Genomic DNA, 23,218 nt, shown 5'->3' on the forward strand with positions numbered 1-23,218 from the left:
GCCACTGGTACGAGTACTTTACATACTTTACTCTTAGTATCTAATTGCTATGTACTAATGATACACAGTGTTACATAATGCGTCATTTGTTTCCTTTTTTTGGCTCTTTTAGCTCCAGAGCACACTCCGTCTAGTCTGGATAAAGTTTTTATACCATTTTCAAATAAAATGCAGACATGTAAAAAAAACAACTGAAATTTTTAGAATTGTTAGAATCGTGCATTATAGATTAACACTATGTTTCTCTTCGCATATTATTTCTGTATCCCATTTATAGTTTTAAAATACGAGAAAAATATTATAGAAATTTGTATTAAAATTTACAAAAAGACACATACATATTTGTGTGTGTGTAACTATTGTTGAAATATTTGCTTCATAAGAATCAGGTCCAACAAGTCGAGCTGATATTTTGTAGTAACTTTTTATTGACATTAAGTTTTCTCAATCACAAGAAATACCCAAAAAATTAAAAGAATAATACCAGTTATTTTTAGACACATTAGAAGATAGTTTTCGGAAATATTTAAAGCGGAAAATTCGTAAAGTAAATATCGATAGACACGACTATAATTTGTTAATGGGAAGAAGGCTGAGAAAACGGTTGTATCGAGACAATTTGCTGTAGGACAATTTTGTTGTATACCACCACCAGAGATTTAGACACAAGCGATACTGTTTAAGGAGTTGCTATATCAATACTGTCTCTTGAAAAGTTTGAGGATACACTAATAGCATCGAGTCATGATAGAAGAAGGACTTTCACCTCTCTAGGCTACATACCACTTGACTGTTGAGGCTCAGACAGGGTCGAATATTACCTATATGAAAACTGCTGTTGTTCTGGTAGAAAATATTACACGAAAACAGTCCGCCAGATATTATTATTCTTCGTACGGTACGGTTTATACTGTAGCGAATTTCCAAGCGCACTCAAGGCTGAAAATGCCCTTTAAATTGACTCGACCTCGCTCAGTGGTCGTTAACGCTCTTCGCTTTTACGGATAGTTAAATTTCTATTGTAAGAATGAATTTATCTGCGAAACATAAGCCATTTGTATTTCTAGCGTGAATGTAGCTTCGTCCTCGGGGAGCGTTTTAGTTAAAAATTTAAAACGACGTTGAATTATTTATCGCATTTGGATAATCTTTATTTACATAATACGCGGAAACAAGTCGAAAATCTAGAGAATTAAGCTTCGAATACATGTATATGGACTTAAATCATAGACAATACTTGTTTTCCAAAAAATACGAATATCCCCAATTTCCTTTGGATCGAAAAGCTTAAGTTAGGAATGATGATGATGAACAATGTTTAAGATTTAATTTGTGCCTTGCTTGGCCCGTATAACTATAACTTTTATTGCTATTAAATGTAGTTGTAATCAAATCAGTCATAATCATATAAATATCACATCTATCAATCTTTACATATTTTTACGTAAAATTATATCTTGCAAAACAACGCCTCTAAGAGAAATAGAGCGAAAAAAGATCAGGAAGATAGACCGAGGGATCGTCTTATTGCCTCCACGAGTTACAATGGGGATGGATCTTTTTTTGACCCAAGACGATGCGATTCAACGTTGAAATGCTGGATTTTCCATTATTAGCACTATTCATGATTTTGTATTGCAACTATTTTAAATTTCGAACTCTATATATATGAACCTGAATGCCTTTTCAACTTAAATCAAGATCAACTCAGATAACTATCTCGTGTTCTGAGGATGGTGAACTAGTTACCAATGTTCTCCTCCCAGAGGCTTTGGCCAAGCAGAGGATTATTGATAGGCTATTGATGTTTACTTTCGTCGTACGGGTCACCTAGTAAGGAGGTCAATATACGTCGGACTTGTTTTGGTCACTGTTATTTATCGTTTCGTAAAGCAAACACTTTTTTATACTGTATTTCCTCAATAATAATTCTTATACATATATTGAGGAATTATTAATAGTCCTATTTATTCAACCTTTTAGACTTATCATTTGTGTTAGGAGTGAGTACAACAATAGCCTAAGGTTTTAGGATCGATGCTGGGACTGCTTCCATCGCTAGGCGGCACGTAAATCATTACACTGAAAGGTCAATCCTTTCAAATATTGTTGTATGTATAAATCCCTAAAACCTAATATTTATTATAGTCATGGAACATTTCAAGGATTCTTAATATGATCAGAAACAAGTTATGTGCAGTTAAAAGCCCCATTTTTCAGTTGAAAGCAAGTTTATTTATTACTAGACGTTACGTCAGTGCACTGAATGTTCTGGAGCGCTGCAGGCGGGCGTCTCGCCCTTGAATACGGATGAGGTGCTCATGCGTATGTATGCACTGCAATCGAAATGTTCATATTTATCGATAATGTCGATAAGTTCAGTATTTTTTATCGATATTTTGGGTAAGCCATTTATTTACCTAGAAATCGGTCAGTTTACTAATGAATAGGGCTGTTATTTGGGAAATATTCTTAGTCCAAATGATACTGACAAAATTATCTTATTTACATTTTATAAATATTTAGAATTCAAGTTTCATAAGGTTTAAAATGGATTACTTCATAAATAAAAAGAGCTACAATTAAGCAGTGACCTCAAATCGCCTTTTCTCATGGACTTTGACAATTCAGGGGCGTTAGACATGCCATTCATTGCCATGCACTGTCGATCGTGGGACCTCATTGCTGTGACCTCTGTCTCTATAATTACACCGGCTCACTAACCCTTTATATGACATCGAAATGTCACATAACACTCCCTCTTAATTGTAAAATGTACACTGCGCTGACGTTGACATTTCATCTCGTATAATTATTGCACAATTGAAGTTTATAAGGTATTATGGGTGTTTTATAATTCACGGTATGCCATTGATGATGTCTCCTTGACTGGTTCTGGATCTCAGTACAGAGTAGTCAGGAGTGCAGGAGATATTTAAGAGCATAAGTGTCAGCATCACTCATAAATTCTGATGAATTGGCAATCTGATGTTTAATTAGAGTAAGGTCCAGTGACTTAACGTGCTTTCCGAAACACGTAAGTGTAAACACGGGTAACTTCGGGTAACTGCTGAAAATTTATTTTCAGAACACTTAATTATGTTTAGTAGGCAATACATAAATAAATCATTCATTATATTAAAGGGTGCACAAACATAATGTGCTGTTATATAATAAAATTAATTGCTATGCTTTTCTTTTGTGCAATTTGAAATATTCAATTTAACCTTATTTCATTTGAACAAAGCTATTGCGCTGAAATTTTTCACACACTAGTCGGTATTTGATTATCATAATATTAATGTTAATATATATTTTGATGTTTATGTTAAACTGCAAAATAAATTATTAAATTATATTTCGTTAATATTATACATATATTTTAGTTTACAATCTATTATTTTTATACGTTTAATAAATTGAAATAAAACAGCCGTGTTATTAACTGCTGTCTAGAAGGCACAATTAATTTATCCACTGTATAGAAAAATGAACAGCCTGGATTTAAGCGCATTGGATTAAAAACGGTGGGTGGTAAAAAAGGTGCCTGTATCTATGAGCTGCGGTGGTGGTGAAGTATTTGCAATTAAAAATAAATAAATTCCATATTTAAATGTTATAAAGTTGGAATACATTTGGTTCAAAATGAAAAAAAAAAGACAATGGCAAGGAAACAATGTCTTGCAAAATTCACAAAAAAACAAACTTATGAATGACTCCTGAGGTCAGAACCTTGAATTGTTACTGAAAGTTAAAAAAAAACAATAAGGTTAATTCGGTTTTTTCATAAAATCGTCTCCTCGTACGTCTTTTTTAAATACCAAACTGAAACAACTACTAAAGAAATATAATATGGACATAAGACTAGAAGATGCAGCGTGTATCGTAAAAGGTGTTTAGTGTACTAAGCCTTTAGTGAAGATGTAACACCTTTATAAAAATGTATTGTACTACATTTTTATATGTTTATCACTCAATGTAACATCACTCAATTTGGGGCATCACTACCATTCCTTTTGTAAATAAGTAAACGGTAAGCTTCCTCTGGATGCGTTTGTTCCCAAACATGTTCTTTCTATAAAGATATCTCAAAATTGATACAACTTAAATTTCGCAGACTGCTTCCGCTCACTGCTTCCAACTCGGCTTTGTGGATCTCCACAGACAACTCACAAATTAATTTCGAGTGGTAACCGAAGTAGCAACATTAGCATCATAAACGTTCTCCTTGCCAGACGCTCAACAATTTTTTTTTCATCTGTAAGACATAACCCGATTATGAAATAGCTTTGATGTTTTTTTGAAAGACCTAAAATAAATTATATTTTAGGTCTTACAGAAAACACAGCTTGTATGTAATTTCAAGTGCACGGCGTTCGCGTTAAACTGTAAATAACGACTTTGATATGTAAATTATTTTTCGTAAATATTCTAGAAAGAAATGTTCACACTCGACGCGTCTGGGACGTGTAATTTACATAATGTAAACTACATGCAGATGCTACACTGTCAAAATGTCTGACGGTTCTATTTTTTTTTTCTAATTTAAAAAAAAAGATGGGGTTGCTTGCTTATACAACATAAGTACATATATATTTTAACCAATAATGTTTTTTTTTAAACTTATGTAAATATGTATGTCATATGGACACGTAAACTTATAAAAATAGTTTATAATAAAAAAAACTAGCCAGATTATTAACTTTCAAAGAATTGTGACATCTACTCGTATATATATTATTACAATTTAGGGCTTTATATAAATCTCAATACTTTATTAATAAATCTTTAGAAGATAAAAAGATGAGAGAAGAGATGACACAATTATTTTTTAAATCGCCTTTTTATGAAGCAAATTTAAAAATAAATAATTTACAATTTCAATACAGATTTCAGAAGTCGATTTAAATAAGTACAACTACATACAATGTATTCCAATAAATCTTCAAGATATTAATCACTAAAATATAATAGACGAGAGAAGCATTTACCTACGTCCTAGTTGTATGATAAACTAAACGTCAACTCATTATCTTTATAAGATTTATGAATAAACTATTGATATAGTAATGACATAATGACGTGGCCCGCGGTTTCATCCGCATTAAAATTGGACATGCCTATTTCATCCACATGACGCCTAACTGTTCGCGAGATTGGATGAATTTTATGTTTACTGCTGCCTGCCTTAGGGTCGTACCGTAAATATCCTTTCTCAATAAATAAGCTATCTAGCACGAAAAGATTTATTCGAATTGAGCTTGACATTCCTAAGATTAGCGGGATACAGGTTCACTTTTTATTATTCCACGGATTCGTTAAAGACTTTCGATCTCGTCAGTACACTTGTCGATAGTAGAACAGATCTAGATCAATCGTGCACAAAATACGTGCAAATGCATCGTTTATACAACCTCCCAATTGCATGCCGGTATTCTTGAAAATTATCGAATGATATGTGGGCTCTCAGCCTTGGGTCTTTAGCTCTCGGCACAAGAAATTACACCAAAAGGTCATTAACTTTTTGTTACATACAGAGCAATGAAATAGATTGGCAATATACAATTCGCAATAACTATTCAAACATTCGTATAAATTGTGCAAACATTTATAAACTGTTTGGTGTTATTAAAAAACATAACAATTGAAAAAAGTACTGGCCATATATAATAAGTAACGAGTCAATAGAGAGAAGAGTTTGTATGTCTAAGACCTTTCCTGGATTCCAAATTTTAAAAAAATGCGGTTTGACCTTGAAAGGCCGTTAAAAATACAGTTACAAAAATATATTGTATTTCATAAAATTCAATTCACACCGAAGTTTATTTACATTTAAATATGTATTCAACTCAAATATAGACAAAGGTGTATTTGTTTAAAAAGTAATCAATAAATTATTCATTTCTTATAATATATTCTTACAATAGTTCGTTGGGACTGCATTTATACATATAAATTATTAATTAAAGAGTTTTAATAGAATATTATATGCAACTTTAAAGAGTATAAGTCATGTATTTCTAAATGATTTTGCATCTCGGAAATCATAAATAGGTTTTAATAATACTAATACCAAAAATGAACAAATACATTTTTTGATAAGAGATTAAATAAACCCAATCTATTACAAATACTTAATTTAAAATCATTATTGATTTGGGAATAAAAGAAATCTTTATATCTATCTAAACTAACTTAAAAGAAATAAAAATGGGCGCCTTTTTCATTGACGAACAATTTTATCATTGGCATCGCTTTGCCAATGACAAAAATACATATCGAATGATATATTTCATTTGCGTATGTATGCTAAAAACATGTACGAAACTTTCCTCAAATCGATAATATTCTAAAGAGGTCAAATTTGTTTGTTTATTTCAGTGGATAAACTAACACAATTCTATTATATTCTCAAGAAATGCACAGCGACAAAGCTATATATTATTCTAGCTACATTTGTTACATATGTATAAAAATGGTGGTAGGGCTTTGTGCTAGCCCGTCTGGGTAGGTACCAAGTTCGTCTCATCAGTTATTCTTCCGCCAAATAACAGTACTCAGTTTTGTTGTGTTCCGGTTTGAAGGGTGAGTGAGCCGGTGTAACTACAGGCACAAGAGACAACATCTTAGTTCCCAAGGTTGGTGGCACATTGACGATGTAAAGAATAGTTAATATCTCTTACAGCGTCATTGTCTATGGGTGATGGTGGCTACTTACCATCAGGTGGCCTATATGCTCGTCCGTCAACCTATACCATAAAAAAATATATATTAATTTAACGCAACCGTGCGAAGTCGGGTCGGTCTCTAGTACCGATAAGGATACACAGAAAAATATATAACGAAAATGTAGTAAAAACATTGCTACTAATTCGCTAACATAGGTTATTCTTAGTTATGTTATAATAATAAATGATTAAAAAGAAACCTATTCTATATTGGCATTTTCTTCGCAGTTGATACGATATTATATATATAAATTCGTGAACAGGTGGTCATCTTTACGTAATCGGTAGTTGAGAATTAAAACGAATTCTCAGTAATTTTAAACTAAACAAATATTTGTATTAATAACAAAAATATAGGACACTCTAATGGATTTAGAATTAAGATCAAGCTGTTTGCTAAAACGGATGCCGTTGATCTTAATTTAACCGACAAATACATTAAACTAAAATGTTTTGGGGGTACACGAATATATTTTATCTATGTAATTTCAGCATACTAACTCTTGATAAATCTTAGTGGTTTGCAAAGCATTATGAACTTATGTATGAATGATGACTAATCTAAGGTTCATGCTTGTCCTTCAATTCTAAATTTAAATTACAAAAAAAAACCAAATAATAAAAAGAAAATTAGATCTTGCCATTTTACGACAGACAGAAGTTCTGGTATTTTTTATTTTTTTTATATATTTAAACTAATTAATTATATGAAAGACGGCAATGAAAATAACAAACAACTTTAATGGAGAAATCATTACTAAAATGTCTTGGTTGCATATGTAATGTAACTATAATAATTTCAAAATTTAATTAAAACATTTATGAGAAAGAAATAACTACAAACCGTTGTTACAAATAAAAACCAAGTCATGTTAATTTATTATTACTTTATTCGTCGTTAAATTAATTGAATACTGTTAATTAAATGGGAATGCATAAACTCAACAATGCATAACGTTCCATTTTTAAATATCAATTACTCGATTACATTGTGTGTGGAACTGTCTGCCCGGGACGTAAGTAGGTCGGAGGCGCGTCCGTGTCCCGACCTGACCTACCCCACGATCCATTTGTTTCAGCGTCCCGGACATGCGTATACAGGCACTCTTGGATTATATTTACGGTGCCTTGGGGAACGCTTTCACGGAGGTTTTGTATTTGTTGCTTTTAAACTTTATATTTGTGTTGTTTATATTTAACTGTATTTTTAGACTGGCTTATTATAGATTTATTTATTTGTTGTAAAGCTTTATTAGCAATTCTTATATACAAGCACATATATTATTAAATTAACTGCGTATTACATTACGTGCCAATCTATGAATATATTATGAGAATTATTTTTAAATCAAAATCGAACGTGTTCTATTTCAAATGATCATTCGATAATTCAAAAAAAAGAAATTTTATTTTTTTTTATTTACGTTAATTTAATCATGACAAAGGCATGAAAAAAAAGGATCAAAGTAAAACGAACTAAAAAAATATATTTTAGACAAAATATTTTATAACTAATGTTTTTCAAGTAACATAAACGGCAATTTTGTATGGGATTTATTTCGATTGATGTATATCTTAATCGAAAAGGCCTTTAATGGCTCATTACATCGAATGAATTGTAATTTCAAAGGTTAAAGCGAATCATTACCAGTGTAGCATTGTTAAGCAATACTTTTAAATTAGATTTTATTTTTAGACAACGTCTTTATTTACTGTAAATTGACTCCTAATAAAAAAAGGATAATGCTATACCATCTAACAAATAAATATTGTTTTGGTGATCACAATGTAACGGAAGGACTACGAGGATTACGTCTTATGATTAGTTAGGATATAGGATGGGACAATATAGGATAGGAACACAGGTAATTTTATAAACAAACATTCTTAGTAATTCTCAAGCAAAAGTGAAAAAAATCGAAATTAATTTCAAAGTATTTTATAATAGCATTATTAAAATGTTTAAGAAAGTTAAATAAGTCGCCGTAAAATTTTCAGTTACGACAACGAAGTCTCTAGTCTGAATTAATATTCTTAATTATAAGCTGAGATAGATTTGAATTCAATTTAACAATTCTTGTTTTAGCCAATGGCGAATTATTTATATAATATCACAAAATTGATTTAACTTTGTTACAATATTTACAATTAATTAAACTTTTATATTTAACTTGTGGGTTTGAGTGAGTTTGTGTATCACCCAATTATGACATACACTACCTCCATTATATTCTTCTAAATCTATACGCATTTATTTTTACTGAATTCTAAAATTTACTAAAATCTTTACTATGAGTTAACAAAGTTAATATGACAGCATAATTTATTAATTACACTCAGAAATAAAGTAGATTTTTACTTATTATTATTTTTAGAATTCGCTCGTTAATCTTACACTACCGAATAACTAACTACTATACAAACAAATTACACCTCTTTATTATTATAGCTAAATTATTAATAAACTGTTTGTAAATACATAAGACTACCATTACTTTTTTTTCATAATTACCTAATGAAAAGGTTTTGCTTGTTAGCCATGGAACTCTAAAACATTAATCATGGTTATCTAAGTTGGCACAACAATAGCCAAAAGGTGTTTAATCGCGTCCCGTTTCATTGTGGAGGTAGCAATTACCTTTATCAAGAAATATAATAACTCATAGTATGTACCTTAAACAATCGGGTTTTCTAAGTTACAGAGAAAGTTATAAAAACACATTACTTCAGGTAACTTTAGAAACACTTAATTTCATATAAGCGAATATAAAAATGTTAATTTAACTGCTGGAGAAAATGTATTTTGCTATTTTGAGCAACAATTTTACATTTAGTATTCATTTATGTTATTTCGCGAGGGAAAGTTATGTTTTATTTTAAAGAAAAAAATTGTATTCGTTTATAAAAACGCTGAGATAGCCCAGTGGTTAGAACGTTAGCAAGCACCACTATATATAGTATAACCTGTTTCGTGCTCGGTGGTGAAGGAAAACATCGTGAGGAAACCTGCATGTATCTAATTTCATCGAAACGGCATATACCGTGGAATATGTTCCAAAACCTTTCCTTATTAGGAGAGGAGGCCATAGTCCAGCAGTGGGAAATTTACGAGCTGTTACTTTTATAAAAATATTTATTTAATATGAATCAATAATGTACGCCCCGTTATTTGTTACAACCTGTTGCCATCTTTCATGCAAATATCCCAATAACTCACCAACCAGATCTTTTTAAAAATACGACAGAACTTTTCGTCCAATCAAATATTTTAAGCTAATTATTTCAGATAACCGTTGGGGAAAACGTGTTCTAGAGTGGAGACCGCGTCTCGGCAAACGTAGTGTAGGACGTCCTCAGGCACGGTGGAGTGACGATATACGCAAGGCGGCAGGCAGGAGCTGGATGCTAATAGCCGGAGAAAGACCACAGTGGCGTGCACTTGTAGAGGTCTATGTCCAGCAGTGGACAAAAAAGGGCTGATGACTGTGATGATTTTGAGATTCCAATATTGCATTGGAGCAGTGTGGTGGATTGTACTTGGCACTTTCTTACTGCCTACATTAACAGCCTGTTACGAGAGCCGATTCAAGTGAATACTACAATATATGCTACAATGAAGACGTACATACATAAATCATATCCACTTAATGATCTAAAACAGCGATCTCAAATGCCTTATATGTAAAACATTGCACTTAACAAACTATTGAAATGTCAACGAGTGTAAGATTGTTCGCGCATCAATTCCGCGCACGATCCCCACAATGGTGTTTGTGTTTGCGCATGCGCTCCATTATTCGCGCTCCGCCCAACGCGAATAACAACCGTCAACTGCCACTTCCGTTGCTATATCGTGGAAATAAATTAATCTTTTGTGACTCCGATTTATTTGTTTTTTTTTTTTTGTCATACTTAAAACCTGTTTCGAACAATAAATAAAACTTTACGATGTTTAAAGCCTAAATGGTTAGACCGTGTGCATCTTTTTCGATGATTGCGGGTTCAAACCCAAGCAAGCACCACTGAATGTACATGAGCTTAATTTGTGTTTATAATTCATCTCGAGCGCGGTGAAAGAAAACATCGTGAGGAAACCTGCATATGTCTAATTTCATAGAAACTGTGGCACATGTCCTCGTGCATACTACCAACACGCATTAGAACAGCGTGGTGGAATATGTTCCAAACCTCCTCAACGGGACAGGAGGCTTTCGCCCAGCAGTGGGATATTTACAGGTTTATGTTGTTGATGTCGAAGAATCAGTATTACACGGAGTTATTTTTAATTTGTGATCTATTCTCGGTCGCTTTGCGGTTTATCTGTGCTTTACAACTTTTTTTCTTAAAAATATATTTTAAAATGCTGGTCGAAAATAAAATTGAAGTTGAATTCACGCTGAATGATAAAATATTTTATATACTTTTTTTATTACGTTTCGCTCTGACGCCTTCTCGATTAAGACAAATCCGTGCAAAACCATATGGTTATATAATTATACCTATATTTTAAACTTGTTTTAAGATTATCTTGCAAATTGTTGTGTTATCTGAAATCTGGTAGATTACTATTTTTGTATGCAATTATTTGTTTTTCATCCATATAAACATTATTGTTATAGCGTTATCGTTATCTAAGATTGGAATAACTTATATTAGTATTTCACTAATGTTTTTCTTGTAGCTTATAAAAGAATAAGAATGTGAAACTTCAAAATATAATAAATTAGTTGTAGTTAAGAGCTAAGATGTCCCAGTGGTTAGAACACGTGCATCTAACCAATGATTGCGCGTTCAAACCCAGGCGAGCACCACTATCTATATATGTGCTTAATTAGTGTTTATAATTCATCTCGTGCTCGGCGGTGAAGGAAAATATCGTGAGGAAACCTGCATGTGTCTAATTTCATCGAAATTCTGCCACATGTGCATTCCACCAACCCCTTAATAAAACAGCGTGGTAAAATATGTTCCAAACCCTCTCCTTAATGGAAGAGGCTAAGGCCTCTTCCATTAAGGAGAGGGTTTGGAACATTTGAGAACATTTGGAACATTGGAGAGGGATAAGTCCCAGCAGTGGGAAATTTACAGGCTGTTACTTACTTTAGTTGTTGCCCGCAGTTTCGCTCGCCTTATAGTGGTTAGTTGTCATGTGTTAAGTAAACTTGTAGCCAATATACTTCCTTGGGATTCAAATTAGCTTCACATCAAATTTCATCAAATTCGGTCTGGTCGTGAAAGAGCGATAGACAAACAGACATATACTTTCACATTTATAATATCAGTATAGGTTCATTTGTAAACTGCTTACCGTTATTTAAAATCACGTCTTTGAATACGTAAAAACTTTGACGCAACCTGCGTTAACCTTCGTGCTGGTTTCGTTACAAAAATAGGCATCGAGAATGCACAGTTAAACTGATCGTTCTTAAGATAATATCAGTAGGTCTTTTATAGGGGCGCAATCAGCGTTAACGAGCATCAGATTCGACCCCGCGCACATTAAGTATAGGAGATATTGCTTCACAGCAAGTTCACACGGGTTCAACTGCACGATAAAGCCGGCCTTGGCCTCTGCACCGTCAGACAATAGTGATTATGAAATATACAGGGAAAGCACTAATCTATACGATGTCGAGAATGTTTTGCAAGTCTGTTTGTTCGTGTATTGAGTTTAGATATGAAGGTTCTTGTTCAAGTGGAATAAATTCATATAATAATGTAGATAAATTCATATAATAATGTAGATAAATTCATATAATAATGTAGATAAATTCATATAATAATGTAGATAAATTCATATAATAATGTAGATAAATTCATATAATAATGTAGATAAATTCATATAATAATGTAGATAAATTCATATAATAATGTAGATAAATTCAACGAATTCTGGACACTATTATATTATTTCCTTTTTTTAGTTTATTATTTCTATTTTTGTTTACTTTGAAAAGATTCGTAAATGTTATCATAGATTGTTCCTTTTCAATTTTGTGCCCGCAATTATTGCGTTCGTAATAAACTCTTTCTCAATATTTTAGGGGTTTTTCCAAGGAATTAAATGTACATTAATAAACTATTATATAGACAAATGCTCATTCAATGTTATTCAAGTAAATATTTATTTTCCTTATAGAGATCAATTTTATCCCGAATAAATATTTTCGTTTAATATTTGGGAACTGTGATACAATATAAATAAAAACGTTAATACAATTCAAACATTTTGTACAATTCAACAAATGATCTGGAATTGAAACAAGCGCTGTATAGAACGCAGTGCGTTCTTGCTTATGAATGAAGTCTGAAGTGTTACTATCAAATGAATCAAAGGGGGTAGTGAGTGACTTAATCGTTGATTCTATTTCATAGACAATATCCAAGGACAGCTTCGTCATTATTTAAGGTGGTTCAAATCATTTTTTTTCCGAGTTGGGTTAAATAAATAATCATATTCTTAGTACTTGCAATGAAATGTTCTTTTCGACTTGGCACACAACAATACATCCGTTCTTAACTCATTTTGAAACACTAAAAATGACTACAAAAAGATTTTTCGAAATAGATAAATTTCTTAAAATTAAATGATTTATTTGTAATGTCAAGACAGATTTCTTTTTTCCGATTAGATTTTATCTTATGACAGTGAATAATTATGGGCATTCTTACTTAAATAAACAATTAGATATATATTAGTAAATAGAATATAGTTTCTTTGTGTGTTATTTAGTTATAAAAAATTAAGAGTTATTGTATGCAATTTATGACTAACGCATAATAAACTATTTGATTTGTTACATACGTCAAATATATTAAATATTCCGCAATAATATCTTATTTGAAAAGAAAGTAAATGACATTCGATATACCATTGTGTAAATCACAATAAAGTTGGGATCGGATTCGATATCATGATATATTTCTGTATTATAGAATCTTATTTTGATCTTATTCACACGAGCGTTCCTTATTGGGCGAATTGACTTGTGTATACCTAAGGCGTGTTAGGGTTGTCGTGTGTTCAAATGAACGTAATTACTGTGACATAATTGGTTGAAAAAAAAATGTTAAATTATACACTTACCCCCGTATACATACGGAAACATATTATATTTATAGGGTATTCATTTGCTATATGATGTTTTGACACAAATATACAACAACAACAAACAACAACAACAACAGCCTGTAAATTCCCACTGCTGGGCTAAAGGCCTCCTCTCCCTTTGAGGAGAAGGTTTCGAACATATTCCACCACGCTGTTCCAATGCGGGTTGGTGGAATACACATGTGGCAGAATTTCTATGAAATTTGTCACATGCAGGTTTCTTCACGATGTTTTCCTTCACCGCTGAGAACGAGGTGAATTAAAAAGACAAATTAAGTACATGAATCAGCGGTACTTGCCTGGGTTTGAGCCCGCAATCATCTGTTAAGATGCACGCGTTCTAACCACTGGGCCATCTCGACTTTTACTATACTAACATAATAGAACAAAACCAGCCATTTTGGTACCGTTGGTGACGTAGACGTCAATGACGGGACTTATCCTGGCGGGAAATAAGATCATCATCGCACATTTAATAATTGGTGTCAGGCAACCAGTTGCCATGGTAACAAACTCAAGCGATTCTGTGACGTCACACAATGACGAGAAAGGTGATGCTGGTTTTTACTCGATAGTCTGATACAAAGAGATATCGATAATTTAATTGCTTACGAAATATCAAACAATAAATAAATCACTTACAAATTGTAGAACCTTATTTATGTACCATTATTTATTAAGACATGACTATAAAATTGGTTATGGTGGTTGCTTATAGAACTTCCATCTTATGAACGGGTATAAACATATAAATATGTATTATATTGACAGTAAGAACGATTCCCTCGTAAAATACTATGACGGTTATATTTTATCGAGTGCAAGACTCGCTTGAAATTATTGCTTTTATTCGCAATCGGTTTCTACTGAAGGATTTCATGGCGATGCATGACATTTGTTGAGGATTCATTGTTGTATTGTCATTTGTTAAGTCAACTTTAAATTGGTTGTAACCAACATTATTAATATGAACTGGCGATCCGCCCGGCTTCGCACGGGTGGACATAAGGTTTTTTTTGTATTTATTTATTCTGTTGGTGGTTTTTATCAATGTTTAACAATAGGCTATTTGACTGCTTTTTAAAATCCATTTTATATTATTTAGTAGAAGTTAAGGAACCCAATAAAAGTACATATTTGCCGAAAAATATCATAATAAAAATTTCATATTTAAATAGCGCACAAAAACGCTACTTGGACAATATGGCGCTGCAATGGGGTCGGTGACATCACTTTCTTGTATTTTAATATGTGTACCACATATTAAAATACAAGAAAGTGTATACAGTAGAAAAGCAAGGTTACCAAGAAAGTGACTTCATCATAAGCCCGGCCAATCAGGAGCGTTTTGTGTCACGTGACAAACGTTTGAAAAAATGCATTTTTATTGATAGATTTTTGAATAAATTAAGTATTATTTTCAACTTTCAAATAACCATTTTTAAACTCATAATATACACTGAAACAATAATTCACAATTTATTTTTCGCACTGTCAAGTAGCCTATTGTCGTTAAATTTCAACGTATTTCAACGAATCCCTCTGTCTATTAATGAATACAGCATGAAATTCCGTTTAGTAGTTTTGGAGTTTATCGCGAACATACAGACATACGGACGCGGCCGGGGGACTTTGTTTTATAATATGTAGTGATTAACAACTTCCCTTTCGTGTCACATTCAATAAAAATCTTATTTTCAGTGCAATTTAAAATACCAGTGCATCCCACGCTGCACCCGAAGTGAAAATTAGAATTCTTGGAATGTCGTTTTATTCTCAAACGATGAAACGTTTCAAAAAAAGAACAATCTGTTTTATTTATTGAAGTTTTTAGCGACCGTGAGATGAAACGCAATGATGAGATTACAACAATTATTCATCTAAATATCTACTTAATATAAGACACGTTTTCTATACCACTGATACATTTGTAGACAAGAATATTATATATAATTGAGATGCGAAATTTTGACGATTTCGCATTATTGAAATTACAACGGAATGTGTCACAAAGGAAAACATGATGTAAAGCGGAATGTGCATCTGCACTCGTATATAAAATATAACATGTGAAATAATACACAGCAAATATTTATTATATTCAAGTAATTTTTTGTTATTAATAATATATATTATAAAGGATAAAAAGTTTTCTATGAGCTTTGTCATACAATAAAGCGTTGTTCCCACTTTATAAGCTATGTTCAATAGATCGTATGAAAATTGTGCGTGTCAATTTTTTTAATTGCGATGACGTCATAACACCGTTTTTGAACATTTAAAAAAATTACAGCCAAAACATTACAGTAAAATTAATATTATACTGCTTTTATTAAGGTCAACTAGTATTGAGGTTTTCTTTTTAATTAAGAGCACGAGAAGTCAGAATCTAACATTCACATCGCTACCAAAAACACTGAATCTCTGAATTATTGATTTATTAAAGTTATAAAAAAATCTTAGAAAATATGTAATGTTTAATAACTTTAAAAATATACATTCAGATTAATCTAATAATATCTTTTTGTGTAAGCAATACCTTCTTTAATATTTTTCCAACAAACATTATTAATTCTATAAAGAACACGTAGAATAAATTTACGTTGCTCATCTTATTTGAATCTCCATTACAAAGGCGTGAATGTGATTCCTATTATTGTAAAAGCCGTCGTACGGAATACAAACGAACTTTTAGCCGGCTCAAGTGTAGGTAATGAAGATTTAGATAAGATCAGCGGTGTTTCATTTCACAGAGACCGTCGGCTGCATCATGAAATAAATTTTAACGAGGAATTAATGAGGGACGCTAAGACGTGACACGGAGATCGCTTGTGAGGCAAATATTCGGCATACAAGTTTTCTTAATTGGTTCTCGGAAACTGTTTTCTTTTTAGGTAATAAAGTTCGAGGTATAAATATTTTTGATTTTATGGGGTTTCTGTATCGTAAAGTTTATAGGTTATTAGATGATTATGCGGCAACGATCAAATGCACTATTATCGACGTCCCTGAATAATTTCAATCAATATTATTATATTCGATAGCAATTTTACAATTATAGGAATTTGTGTTTCTTTCTTTATATGGGATGTAGTTTTATTAATTCTTGATTTTATTCAATTTTTGATTTAAGAAAATTGTAACAATTTCATTTAAATACAGAATTGCTTTTTATGAGCTATCTGTCGGCCATACATACTTATAAATTTTGTTTAGCGGATATTTCACAATGGTAATTGCTCTCGTTCTATCAACGTTGATTTGTCATTCGATAGACGGAGACACAAGATTATTTAACTAATCGCTCATAAATAAACATTTATAGATAAAATCGTGAACAAACGAAATAAAAAAATGGACGCGTTTTTATCTTTTATATAAAATACAATATTTTTGTATATCTTGTTTATTATCTATTACATATTTTTATTTAATACTAGTTATCGCCCACGACTTCGCTAACGTTTTAATTGTTAGGCACACAAAAAAACTATTGTCTTCCTTGGAATTTCAGCTTTCTTTATACCTTGACTTTGCTTTTACACCGTAAAAGCAAGGCAGACAGATTTCATTCCGTTATATATAATATTAAGTATAGATTATATATCTGCTGTAGCTTTTGTCTTAACATTTTATGCATAATTCACACTGTGGTTTTCTTAGATTTGTTAGCGGAGTATTGCGAACTCTGTACCCTCACGACCTCGCTAATTTATATTCTAAACACACGTAATGGAAAATATTTTACAAATTACTTTTTGAATTTATCATTAAAACTTACTTTAACTTAAACATTCATCTAGTTACCAATTTTTAAATTAAAATTTCCAACACAAAGTAATTCAATTTTGGTTTTCAATAAAAATAAAATACAAAATTTTCTAGGTACTAATGTTATGTACTCTTTGCACCTTGAATAAAAAATTAAAATGGTTACGAATAAGGAAAACTAAAAATAATACCGCCTCCAATATTAGCATTTCAAACCCAAGTTAAATCAAATGCATGTATTTTCCAGTCAAATTATAAGAATTTTTTTTTATCTTGGCACATCACGCTACACTTAGGTCATTGCCCTCATTATCGGGTTTGGCGCGATAACGATACGGAAAAATCCTTTAACACTGATAAATGAACCAACCAAATAAACGAGACCCGCGTTCACTAACTACACATTAAACTGGAAAGGTCTTGATATGTTATAACTTTACCAGATTTGTTTTTGGTTAGGAATGCGATAATAAACGGTATGTCCTTGGTTGGTTGTAGTGTCAATGAGGTCGAAAGAGGTCGAGTTGATATATATATAAATTGTTTGCTTACCTACGAGTATATTTTTATTCGGTGAAAATTGTTTATACGATTCATACATTATATGCCGTATGACGTCACGCTAAAAGAGTAACAAAACGCGCATGTGAACGTTACGTTTTTATCACGTAACGCATTATTCGCTATAGATAAACATTACAAGCCAACTTTTAAATAGTAGGTATTAAGGTGATTATTAAATATGTTATCTGTGGAATAAAATCGATATTAAATACAGATTATTAAAAAGCTCAGAATAAAACGATGTTCGAAAATTGAATTTTTGTTTTGTATATCGATTTTGTTACGAATTATTATTTAAGTTTTAAAGACTTATCATAACGAAATTCTGCTACATGTGTACCCACTAACCAACATTGGAACAGTGTGGTGGAGGATGATTGATCGAAGTAGGTACCCAGCTATATACATTGTAAAAGGATACATTAGCGTTAAAAGATAATAAAGCAGTATAAAATTATACATAAAACTCTCGACAAAAATCGAAGGAACTCCCTTTTATATTCAAGAGAGATCGTTACTTAATTTTACTTATTAATATAAGTTGTTAATAGCGCGAAGTTTGCTTTATAATATTTGATCACGATTCTTTCCGACCACCTGTTGAGTCGAGATGCGATCTTAAAGGACATCTCTGTATATACGTCTTTCGGATATTGACCAAATTTTAAGGCAAAGGGGAATCCCGGTAATGCCAAAAGCATTTAACAATCATAAAAAGAGGTTGTAACATTTATCACAGAAATAATTTAATCGCGGAACACAGATAATAATTTTCATTTTAATCTAAAAGGGGCAAAGAGTGTATTGTATTTTATCAGTGTAAACTGAGATGATGTATGTATTGTATATTAATATTATAAGTGTGAAAGTAGCTCTGTCTTTTTGTTGCTGTTTCACGACATAACCGCTGAACCGATTATGATGAAATTTGGTGTGAAGCAATGTTGTCAAAATCCAAGAAAGGACATCTTTTTACCCTTAAGCGCGCGCCAAGTCGCTGGCGACTACTACATTGTTTGTTTCCCTAAAATAAAATAGAAAAAAAAAATGTATTCTATTAAAAAAAAAAAAAAGTTAATTTGGATACGAGTGTTCGTTGCATTTGGAAGCGTGTCGTGACTGCATGCGATAAATTAAAGCTGAGTAATTTTATAAGAACTTGACTTGGGTACGGCTAATAAAATGAAATGCTTCTATAATATTTCATTTTAACAACAGAACAACAATGATTTTACTAAAATATTATTTATTTTTAATCGTAACTTTAATTTTACGAAATATAACTAGGGAGTAGTATGCTTTAATTTGAACTGTGCTAAAGTAAGTCTTGTTCTTTACAGTCCAGTGGCAGGAACGCGAAAATCTTATACGAAGATTGCGAATTCAAACTGGAACCAATACTACTGTACTGAGCGATTATGCGCTTAAATTAAAATTATAATTCATCTCGTGAGGAAACCTACATTTTGCGACCCACCTCCTTGTAGTTCAACCTTGCTTTAAATCAAATGTCATTAATTTCCTTTCAATGATTTGACCATGAAAGAGTAAAGACAAACAGACGCACAGAGTTACTTTTACATTTATTAGTACATATTTTATATATTAATAGCGCAAGTCTACGAAAGCTGCATACAATAAGTCGGCTATGGCATTTTCAGATTTCAGACCTCCAGACGTAGACGTGCAGTAAATTGAAGAGGATTTGATTAAAATTTAATAAATTGTGATAATTTGACAAATAAATTTTAGAGGGTTGGAAAAAAGGTAAAAAAGTCTTAAAAAGGTCTTTTGAATAACATTAAGTTTCGCTGTGGACATACTAGTTAATATTTTCAACCGACTTCAAAAAGGAGGAGGTTATCAATTCGTCTGTTTTATTACTCACACCGGCTCCAAATATAACAATAACTGTAACTACTTTATATAATCGTAAATCGACTTTTAAGTAGTCTAATATTTTTCATTTCATTTGACCTAGGAGGACTCTAAGAAATATGTTATATATGCAACTATTTTTATTACTTTTAGTGCATTTTTATTTGTTATAAAATAGTGTTTTGTTTGAAGTCGGTTTTTCTTTTTGTTAAAATTATCAAATATGAAAAGTCATTGTCATTTATTTTTGTACTCCTTCTATTTTTTTAAGAACCGGTATTCTTATCGCTACCACCCACTAACCTGGTCATGAATACGTATAGACAGGATATGTTCTTTGTTAACATTATGTGGGCCACTAACCTTCTGTTAAACAATGTAGGTGACTTTTAGTTACACTTAGAGGTCATTGGTGCAATATATTAGTTATAACAAGAGAATTATAGAAGTATTTGTTAGTAGCGATAGATATGTAAAATATTATATAGAATTAGAAATGTGAAAGTAGCTCTGTTTTCTCACGCTTAAATCGCTGCATCGATTTTGATGAAATTTGTTATGGAGATGGTTTGAACTCCAGGTAATGACATAGACTACTATTTTATGCCTAAAACTTATACTCTTTCCCCATGTAGAATGCGAAGAAGCGGAAGAAAAATAGAGAAGCATGTATACTATATGAAAGGGTTATGAGCTTTTTATCATTCAAATATATTGCACTACATTTTTTCTTTATTATAAGTTTGTTTCAAATTAAAATTTGTCAAATTGTCAAATAGGAAATAAGATTGAATGTTTAGTATTACGTTTAAAAAAAGGTTTTGTTTAAAACTGCGTTACAAAATATAGAAAACTCGAAGGAAACTTATATTAAGAAAATAATCTTTTAATATAAATATAATTACAGTTGATATATACGTGTAAGGCTCATACATTTTCATGATTTCACACAAACGAATTGTTAGCGATAAATTTAAGACAAGTAATTTCAAGCCCAATTACATTCATTCATATATATAGTTGCATAAAAGTAAACAATTAACTTTATAATTATTACTCCACATAACAGATGTAGAAATGTTATGATACTGTTATAATGTAAATAGAAAGTTAAATTTATACGAATATTATAAATACATTTGGGTTACTCTGTTTGTCTGTCTGTCCCTAGTTCATAACCAAACCACTGAGCCGAATTTGATGAAATTTCCTATGAAGCAAACATAAACTCCAAGAAAAGACATAGGCTACTTTTTTGCCTGGCACTTGACATCCAACACCCTTAAACACGAACAAAGTTGCGGGCGACTACTAGTTATAATATAAAAAATAAATTGGTTGCTTTCGAATAATCGGTATGGCAACGGTGCGTGTTGTAAAAACACGAAAGATGTAGAGCATATTTTTATGTTGACCGTACATAGACCTTCAGACCCGTGTCAACAACAACGGTTTTCGATTCTATTCCGATTAAACATCGATCATTCGTTGCAAAAATAAAATTCAGCTCCATCTTAATTAATAGACAATTCTACTAATTTATAAATTAGTAGAATTACGATACGATCCAAACAAAACTAGATATTTGTATTAGTTGAATAGGAAAGGTTGAACGATAATGACATTTCGATTCGATTACGATACTAACAATTTCTTAGTACGATGAGCAGGGTAAAATACCAATTCGATCGTGTGAACGATACTCGAACGCACAACACAAACAAAAATAAACATTATTTATTATTATCTGTATAGTGTAATTCATTATATCTCTGCTAATATAAATGACGAAAATGCTTGTTTGATTTGGTAAAAAAAATATTTTTCCGCTAAACAGCGATATAAAAGGGTTATTTATATGGGTACTTGCTATCACGGCTGTGACCGTTTGAAAGTCGTATCTTTTATCGTTCGGGGTAAATATGGCGTCCGTTAATATCTAAGTCCTCGTGCGACGAATTTAACGATAATCGAATCAGGCGTTGAAACGTGAAAGCAGGACAAACAAATCACTTTCACATTTATATTAGTTAAGTTATATTATGAACATGTGGTGTATGTATGTATTTGTAATCGTTACTTCGCGTGACATTCTGTAATGGATTTTAAATGGAGTTCAACGACCTCTCGCTTTTTTAAATGTTATATATTTATTTATTTATTTAAGCACACTTACAACATACATATTATATATAGCAATGGTATCAGATTATATTAGTGTTAATCTATAATTTGGAAAACTAAATTAATAAAATAATAATTAAATCACCTCAGTAAGTTATTACATGCCAGCAGTAGGTATATATGGATATGTTTATATTTATATATTTTAAATTAAATTTATTTATATTGAAAGATATTGAAAGTCTAAATACAGTTTTTTTTTAATAAATTAAATTGATTTCCGTTCTAATTTATTATTTAAAAAATATATAATATTACTATAATACTAGTACAAAAAAGAAACATTAGTCCACTTCAGTAGGTACAACCAGCCCTGTCTTTAGCGTGCAAGTACAAGCGCCTAGGTTAAGGTAATCTTCTGATGATCTTCCCTTCCTCCAATAAATATTTGTGAGACACCTAGGGGTGGCTCAAGTACGGTCTAAGATTTGATCATGGTGAGACGCCCGAGTCTTTTGTATCCCCTCACCCTGGATTAAGGCGGGTACGTAATATTCTAGCGTAACTTAAACCCACATCAAAAACCTATTGAAATTTATTTTCATATTCGCTCTATAGAAATAAGTAGGTAACCTATTTCTAAGGAATTCTCCGAGAAATTTTCACAGGAATTTTCTTGTGAAGTGTGATAATTTCCAAGAAACGAGGAAAGAATTGAAAAAAACATGGCCGTTGACGACGAAATTACGAAATATATCGTTCTCATCTATTCGTGTTTCAGTCTTAATATAATTTTGGATAGTATAAATTAATAAACGAAAACACCATTGTTTTAACACATCAAAGGCACGTTTTTGTTTCGTTTAAATGAAATCATAGCTATAGAATTTCATTACTAACACAGACTAAAGTGAATCTAGCCAAGTGAGATTAATTTTATTTATTTATCTTAAGTATTTTGATTAAAAATGTTATTTTTTTAAATAATAGTAAAGTTATAAATTAATAGGCTACGGTATGTAGAGAATACGTAAGTATATTG

General features: G+C 31.5%; 1 protein-coding gene across 5 annotated transcripts in view; it reads right to left on the reverse strand.

Moving 5' to 3' along the window:
- The window catches only part of LOC124533629 (ecdysone receptor), a 223,685-nt gene that overhangs the window by 76,689 nt on the left and 123,778 nt on the right, over positions 1 to 23,218 (reverse strand). The gene's annotated exons all lie outside the window — the stretch shown is intronic.

This window comes from Vanessa cardui, chromosome 11 (assembly GCF_905220365.1).
Source record: "Vanessa cardui chromosome 11, ilVanCard2.1, whole genome shotgun sequence".
Classification (NCBI taxonomy): Eukaryota; Metazoa; Arthropoda; class Insecta; order Lepidoptera; family Nymphalidae; genus Vanessa; species Vanessa cardui.